The following is an 8856-nucleotide window of genomic DNA, read 5'->3' on the forward strand; positions in this document are numbered from 1 at the left end:
ATGCGCTGATATCAAAAATAATTTTTAAAAAATTAAAAAATATTATTTTAATAGATTTCTAAATAAAAATATTTAAAAAAATATTTTTTATTATAATCTTAAATATATCTATGTAATAGAATCACACCATGTGCGGAGGATTTTTTTTTTTTTAATTTAAATATCATGATGCTTTTTTTTCCCCCCCGATTCTCAATTCATTAGCATCTTAGTTTCTTTTTTTTTTTTTCCCGATTCTCAATTCATTAGCATCTTAGTTCAATCCCCAACTTTCAAGAAAGAAGGGAATAACGAAGAGAGAGGAGGGAGAAAGTGGCAACAAGTCCAACGCTAACCATGGCATTCTTGGTTCATCCGGTCGGATTTATAATGATTTCTAAAAGTGAAATGGTTGGAAAAGGTAGATTGATAATCTAAATATAGTTGAGTTTTCTGAATTCTTTTTTGTTTTTAGGTACTTGGAATGTATCTCAAGGTTTCATATGAGTTTCTTGAAATATTTTTGATGTATTACGGAGAAAAAAATGGTGAAATTCAGCTTGGGAAGTAAAAAGTTAGACGATATATTCATATAATTTCCAAATGAGAGTAGCATAATTTTAAATAAATATTTAATCTATAGGCAAAAGGTCTTTGTAGATGATTCGCCCCTAATTTTTATTAAAAAAAAATGAGGTTAAAAATAATCAACAAAGTATTAAAAGGAAGAAGTGAAAGAAAAGGAGCGTTGACTAGGCATGTATGGACTGGAACAATTATTTATTTAAAGAAAACGGAGTCCAAGCATTTTACTTACCTTTTCTTTACATAAGCAAAATTTATTATATTTGATTTTGCTTAATTTGAACTTCAATCAAATTTAAAAAAAAAATATAGTTTCAACTATATTCCTAAACATTGCCATAATCAATTGGATATTTTATTATTTTTAAAATATTTTAATATACTATAATTAATATATTAAAAATGATATAAAAATATAAAAAATTAATTTTAAATAAAAAAAACATTTCAACTTCTTAAAAAACACAAGTACAATCGGCGATAATAAGTTAGATACCTTATATTTTTCCTCTCACTGCTAGCGTCAAAGCCTGGATACTACATATGGCATAGCCATAACTTTTGCTATCCAAACCCACATACGTATCTTGTCATTCTCAGACCAACATAAACAAACACTGCGTACAGTACTACTAATTATAAGGTCCTCACACTACCAGTCTAGCTTATTTTGCTTCTTGGAAGGCAGTTCAGAGCACCCAGAACAGAAACACTGGCTGGTTTCGGTGTTTACTGCTGCTGATTGCAACCATCAACCACTGGTTTCGGTGTTTACTGTGATGCCATCGTCTACTTTTTCCTTGCTTTGTTTCTTGTTTTCTTTTGCACTGTTGAAGCCGCCAAGAGAGAGCTTCTCCTCTGCCAAACGAACCGCATCCATGGTTTTGCGTGTTTGGTTGATTTTGCCACCGCCCCCGTGACTGACCTCAGCTCCACGTCTAGCTCTTTTGATCACGCACAAGGAGAAAAGGATTATAATATGGACGTAATTAGTGAGATTTCATATCTAAATCAAGTGATTATCACTAAAGATAATAATTAAAAAAGAAGAAGTTGGTTGTCAGTAAATTCGCAATCAAAGTTACCAGTAAAAATCTTTCAAGACTTCCTCTAGAATCCTAGAAACCATGTTTTTGGTATGCTATCACATAAATTAATTTATGATTTTTATATCAGTTGGAGTGATTAAGAAATCGATAATGTTCTGGTCAAAAAATAAAGAAGAGAAGAAGAAGAAGAAGAAGAAGAAGTGATTCAGGAGAAGAAAACACAAGACAGAAGGAGATAAAGAAGTTAAAAGGCACATGCATGTTCACCACTTATTTGACTGGACTGGAACGAAATTCAGGGGTTGATGAACCAGATTAATGACAAGAAAAGCAACAACATACATGGGAAGATTGACCACCATGATCAAAGTTTTCCGCTGTAGGCAAAGCCTGGTACTAGCCATGCGGAGGACCATGGTCGACTTTGGCATGAAGCAACTCACCAGACGCATGCAGGCCATAACGGAAATTCTCTCTCTGTGAAATGCTCTACAACTCTACTCTATTTACTACCAGTTGAGGAGAGCATATGCTTATATAACGGATGGTGGATGAGTTTTGCTCGTCTAGAGCAGTGATGGAGAGTGTAATTATAATTGTTTTTTAAAATATTTTTTTATTTAAAAATATATTGAAATAATATATTTTTTTATTTTTTAAAGAATATTTTTGATATTAATATATTAAAATAATATAAAAACATAAAAAAAATACTAATTTAAAGCAAATAAAAAATAAAAAAATTTCAAAATTTTTTAAAAACGCTTTCAAAAACCCAAAAAAATTAGTAATGTAATGTAAATTGTTTTTAAAAAGTATTTTTTATTTGAAAATACATAAAAAAACTGAAAAAACATCTATTTTATATTCTTTTCAAAATAAATATACTTTTAAAAACACATAAAAAATAAAGATAGCACAGTTGCAAGTAGGAATTATAACACAAAAAGAAAAGATAGCACAGTTCCAAGAAGGAATCAATGGCTTCAACAGGTGTCCAATTTACTTTACGCTGCTAAATGCCTTTGGAATTTTGCAAAAACAAATGCACCTTTTTCCCAGACAATCTCTTGTCCTTTCCTTTCCAAAACCATTTAATTATGTTTAATCCGGTTATTTTTCGAAATAATATAATGTAACATGACAAATGAGATAGTCGAGACGATGCATGGGAGGATTGCAGAACAAGCTAGGAATGTCAAAAGATAGTCATTTAAACTATAATGGCATGAATGTTTTCAAGGACATTGCATTTTGGACTTCGAGATTCTATAATTGACATTAACAATTGAATAAAAAAAAAAAACCCCCGAACAAAGAGCTTGGTAAACTCGCATAATTATTATTATAGTCATTTTTTTATTTTAAGAAATTGAAAATAAAGGGATTTGAAATTGAATTTGAGGATTTTTGGTAAATCTCTTGTCTAGTAAGCGAAGAAATCTCAACTTTTGGGAAATCTCAAATGTCTTCTAACATTGCATTATTCATAAAGTTAAAAATGTAAATATTCCATCAAAATCTCATAGAGGAATTTGAGATATCAATTTTTTTATTTAATTTCTCACTTTTACTAACAATGAAAAAAAGTATATATATATGTCTGTCGTATCAGTTTAAATGATATTAATATATATATTTTTGGTAACTTTAATGCAATATGTGCACTATAAATTTCCTAGTAGATACTTATATTATTTGGTTTAACGATTTTATAAAGTGTTTTTTTCTTGTATCATAAAGTTTAATTAATTTATTGTTGAGTCCATTCTAGCATATAAGTTTTAAACATGGGTAGGAAGTGCCTGTCAAATTAAATACTCTAAGAATAAAATTATAAATTCCTAAATACGAGTCAAAATATAATAAATATATTATTATAATTTTTTATTATGAATCAAATACAAATATTGAATTCTAAGTAACAATAAATCTAAAAATCAACTTACTAAACAATTCCATAGTGTTTTAGGAAACAATACCTAAAATTCATTCCATAGGCAGAGTCCAAGCTTACTCAATCATTGTCTAAATAATCTACAATAATTGAGATTTCTTATGGTATTTTGCTCTTTATATAAACAATAGGGAACCTTAAAAATAAGGTTCCTTATTTTCCGGAGTGTTATACCAACTTTGTGTTGTACTTGAGTTGACACGTGGAAATGCCAAGGTGGATGCATATATTTTTAGAATTGTGATAGATGATATATTATTATTTTTTTAAGAAAATAATGGGTTTTTAAAAAAAATAGAGAAGGGCCAGAGAGCCTCACCCTTTTTTATATTTAATTTTTTAATTTGTTATTTTTTTGGCACTTCAAATGTTTTTTATTTATTATAATAGCTTATTTTTTAGTTTTGACATAGTATTATTATTTTTTTTTTAAAAATAAGAGATATGTTAACAAAAAATCAATAAAAAAAACCAAAACATGCACTTTCAAGTTTAATAACTACGTAAAAACAAAAATTCTATCATACCTGGATATTTTTCTTAAGTTTATTTATTTTTATTCCCCACATTTAGTGGCATCCATTAATGGAGTATGATAATGCAAAGGGGAACATGTACTCTTGTGGGCATGTTACAGCTAGCATGATTGCCGGACTTTACTCTTTACATGGTGCTAGTGGAATTCCCTTTCTTCTCTTGAGGCGGTCACCGACGAGCATCCTCATCGCTTTCGGCAGATGTTTGATGGATTCCCATGCAAGTTGATCCGCCTGCGTTTTTTCATCTTTATTGGGGCTGCAGATCCATTCCTGATCTATCAGTCCAGGTCAAACGACTGGGAATTGCATGAAAAATTATGAAGGAAAGAACAGAAACTCCAATTGTGCTGCAAATTCCATTCAAAGTGAAAAAGAGAACGGCCCTTCGGATATTAAAAACATGGTGATTGACGAACATTAACTTTCAACGTGAATAATATATATGAAAGTATTTTGATGACAGAACGCAAGAATAATTCTGTTTTTCTACCACCAAACAACTTATTCTTCTGCATATATTCAAGTTGCATGCCGCTCAGTGATCCGGAGCTTTAAAGAGCATCTCTAATGGAAAAGTCAAATGGATAGCTAAAAATAAAAAATTAATATTTTAATTTTTTTTTGTTTGTTTTGCATACTCTAAGGGGAAAGCCAAACAAAATGCTAAAATATTTTTTCTCTCTCACAAATGCTATTTCTACATATCTCTTTAAAGAGCCAAAACCAACAAAATGAGACCACTAAAAAAATAGACCAATTAAATGTAGACATGTGGAAAAAAAATAACATTAAACAATATTAAAAAATAATAAAACACTCATCTCCAATGGAGAAGCCAAATGGATAGCTAAAAATAAAAAATTAATATTTTGGCTTTTCTTTGTTTGTTTTGCACACTCCAAGGGGGGAGCCAAACAAAATGCTAAAATGCTTTTTCTCTCCCACAAATGCTATTTCTACATATCTCTTTAAATAGTCAAAACCAATAAAGTGGGACCACTAAAAAAATAGACCAATTAAATGTAGACATGTGGAAAAAAATAACATTAAACAATATTAAAAAATAATAAAACACTTATTTTTTTCATTCCAATATAAATAGCTCTTCAAATGGTTTTTTTCCATTAGAATAGATATGGTAAGATAAGCTATATTTATACTATTTAAAATGTTATTTTATCAATTTAGCTTTTCAAAATAGCATTTTGGATTGGAGATGCTCAAGCTTTGTTTATAAACTTATAATACTTGATTAATGACACTCAGATATCAGAAGATCTACTTTCTCTTGAAGATATATATATGAAATAAAAAAAAAATAGTTATACTAAGCTGAAGCATGTCAAAAATATTCCAAATTACCTCGTGATCCACCACTTCGTCTTTGAGTGATCATGAAGGTGTTCACTCTCCCTTGTTTTGATGAGAGAGATCGATCTCGAGTCTCGATTGCAAGATACATAGAGGGATGTGTTGGCTTCAGTTAAGCGGGAGTATCCAAATCGTTAATGGATATATTTAATATCAGATTAAAAATAGAATTTTCAGGGTTAAGTTATTTTTTAAAAATTATTTTAACATGAACATTAAAATAATTGAAACAAGTCGGAAGATAATAGAAAGAATGCTGGATTTTTCTTATATTTTGTACAGTGAGAAGTTGAAAGTTAAAAATAATCATAAATGGTTTTAGCATGTTTGATATTGTGATAATTGCTGTGATTATAATTTGAAAAAATTTATTTAATAAAAATATTTTTAGTTTGGTTAAAATTATGGTTTAAATTGAGGTTGAACAAAAAGTAGTTTAATGTGTTTGGTTACTTTTTTTGTTATAAAATAACAAATATATATATATATATATAATTAAGGTTATAAAATAATTAAAAAGGATATATATTAATATTGATAATTTTTAATTTAAATACTGTAGATTTAAATATAATTATTATATCATTAAATAAATAATATTTTATATCAAATATTTTTTATTGTTCTATTAACATATTTATAATTTTATCACGTATAAAATTTATGCGATAACGACTACAATTTTTATAATTTTTTGAGCGTACAACAAAATCAGATAAAATATCATCAGGAATAAAATTAGAATTTCGATCAAATTCTATAAATGCTACGTCATCATGATATCGCCATCTAACTAATTTCTATAATGCCATTAAATAATATTAAACACTAATTTTTTTAATAAATTACAATTAAAAATAAAAAATAAAAAATAAATTTTTTTAATTGTTTATATAAACAGTGCACGTGAAGAGTTAATTCACTCTGCACTGCTTATTTTTGTGTGCAGAATGAAGTGTCTCTAAACAACATAACTTTCCTATTGTTACTCACTCTCTTTTCTCTTCTCCTTTCGGGTTTGCCCAAACCAAACCCAATCACTCCACCAGCAACAATCCCTGCATTCCTTGAACAATCCAACCTTGCTGGTTGCCCATTAAACCTTCCCAGTGAGCTTTTTCATGGCATTAATTTAGCCTGTAACAGTGGCTCCTCTGCAACTGTGCACCTCAACGGGACTCGTTGCTGTTCTGTTCTTACAGCTTGGCTTTATTCTACTCTAGTATCACGTTGTTTTAGGAAGCAAAAGAGAAGCAGGTCTCTCTCTCTAATTTCTCCTGTATTGCGAAGTCTGCACCTCCCTGTTTCTCGAAACCCCAACTTAATTATTATTCATAGTTAGAACCAGAGCAGCAATTAGAAAAGAGCTTTTCTTTATTAGTCTGGCTTCTGAAGCAAAAACCCTGTACAATAACACAAAGGCAAGCTTTGTTTCCCTTAGTTCATGCTGCTTCTGGCTTATACTACAGCTATACTACTTCTAATTATTTCCTTTATGATTAGTTAAGTTTAATTCTTTCCTTTATCATTAGTTAAGCTTAATTCTTTCCTTTATCATTAGTTAAGTCTAATTCTTTCCTTTATCATTAGTTAAGTCTAATTCTTTCCTTTATCATTAGTTAAGTCTAATTCTTTCCTTTATCATTAGTTAAGCTAATAATAACTGCAGGTTTTTTTTTTTATTTTGTTATAATTCCCTTTCCACCTCTTCATTATTCCTATAAATAGTGGAGTAGCTGAATTAATCCATTGCAGATGAAGAAGCATGTAAATTCTGCTTTTGTTAAACCGTGATTACACCCGCAATTTAAGTGGGTTCCATAAAAAAAAAACTTAGTTTTTAACTTAACCTATTTTCAAACGTTAATATTTGCGGCTGGATGTGAATCCCAGCCACAACCTCAATGCTAAACACCTTCCAACTCAACACGGGATCAAGTCATAGGTTTCAAGTTCTGAGTTTAAACTTGAGTTTAAATTTACTATAAAATATTTTTTTAATTTATAAAAAAAATATTTTTTATTAATTTTTTATTTTTTTATTTATCTAGCCCATGAATATAATGTTTGATTTTAAAAAAAAAAATCATATTTTAAAGTAAAAAAATATCAGAATTTTGTTTTATGACAGATAATTAAAGATGATAAATGGAAATTTCATCTTTTTTTATTTTTTATTTTTTATTATTATAAGATTCTAGAAGTACTATAAGTATGTTTGTTTTTTTACTCTTAAAAAACTAATTTTTAAATTTTTTGAATTTTTATTTTAAATGAATATTTTTTTATGATTTTAGATTATAATAATGTTAAAAAAAAATTTAAAAAAATTTATTTTAAAAAATTTATTATCATAATTTTAAATATATATTTTTCCCTCGCACAAATCAAGCATACAAAATCACGTATGCTTGATTTGTGCGAGGGAAAAACTCTTGAAATGAATTGTCTAATTATTTTAGACAACAAGTAAGTTTGTGAAAAATTTAAATTTTTTTTAAGATAATCTAATTGTTCAATTATGAAAAAATTATATATTGTTTTAAAGTAATCTCATTGTTCCATACAACTTAGGCTTTAAAAATATTCAAAGATTTTTTTAGAATGATCTAATTGTTTCAAATGACCTGTCTACTAGACAAATTTAAAAATCTTTTGAGAATGATTTAATTATTTCAAACAATCTTTAAAGATAGTCTAATTATTCCATGCAACTTATCTGTAAAAAATATTCAAAGATTTTTTAAAAATAATCTAATTGTTCTAAGTAACCTGCTTTTTAGAAAAATTTAAAGATTTTTTATAAATGATTTAATTGTTCCAAATGACCTTTCAAAATGGTCTAATTGTTCAATGCAACTTGCTCATAAAAAATATTCAAAGATTTTTTTTAAATGATCTAAAAGCTCTATTTGACTTGCTCGTCAAAAATATTCAAAGATTTCTTGAGAATGATCTAATTGTTCCAGGTAACATGTCCATTAGAAAAATTTAAAGATTTTTTTAGAATGATCTATTTGTTCCAAACGATTTACCCATAAAAAATTAAATATTTTTCTAAAATGGTCTAATTGTTTCAAGCAACCTACCTATCATAAAAATTTATAGCTTTTTCAAGAATGATCTAATTATTCCAAATGACTTGTCATTTTAATTTTTTTTTTGGAAATTTGTTCATTTACAAAGGGGATCTTTCTTATATTTAGAAATGACTTACCTAACCATGTGATTTAATGACATGGTGAGCCTCTTCATGACATAAAGATGTCCTAATTACATGGTTGAGTTCAAAAGTTCTTGATTGCATGGTTGAACATGAAATTTTCTAATGACACAATTAACATCTTCTTCTTGATTGCGATGTTGAAACCAATAT

General features: G+C 28.0%; 1 long non-coding RNA gene across 1 annotated transcript; it reads right to left on the reverse strand.

The window, feature by feature from the left end:
• Positions 1-1039: 1039 nt before the first annotated feature.
• Positions 1040-2141, reverse strand: LOC105139349 (uncharacterized). Its single transcript, XR_844959.1, has 2 exons — positions 1956-2141; positions 1040-1508 (listed from the first exon to the last, which is right to left on the reverse strand). It is a non-coding gene; the product is annotated as an uncharacterized LOC105139349 (long non-coding RNA).
• Between the last annotated feature and the right edge of the window lie 6715 nt (positions 2142-8856).

The sequence above is a fragment of the Populus euphratica genome, unplaced genomic scaffold (genome assembly GCF_000495115.2).
Source record: "Populus euphratica unplaced genomic scaffold, PopEup_1.0 scaffold90.1, whole genome shotgun sequence".
Classification (NCBI taxonomy): Eukaryota; Viridiplantae; Streptophyta; class Magnoliopsida; order Malpighiales; family Salicaceae; genus Populus; species Populus euphratica.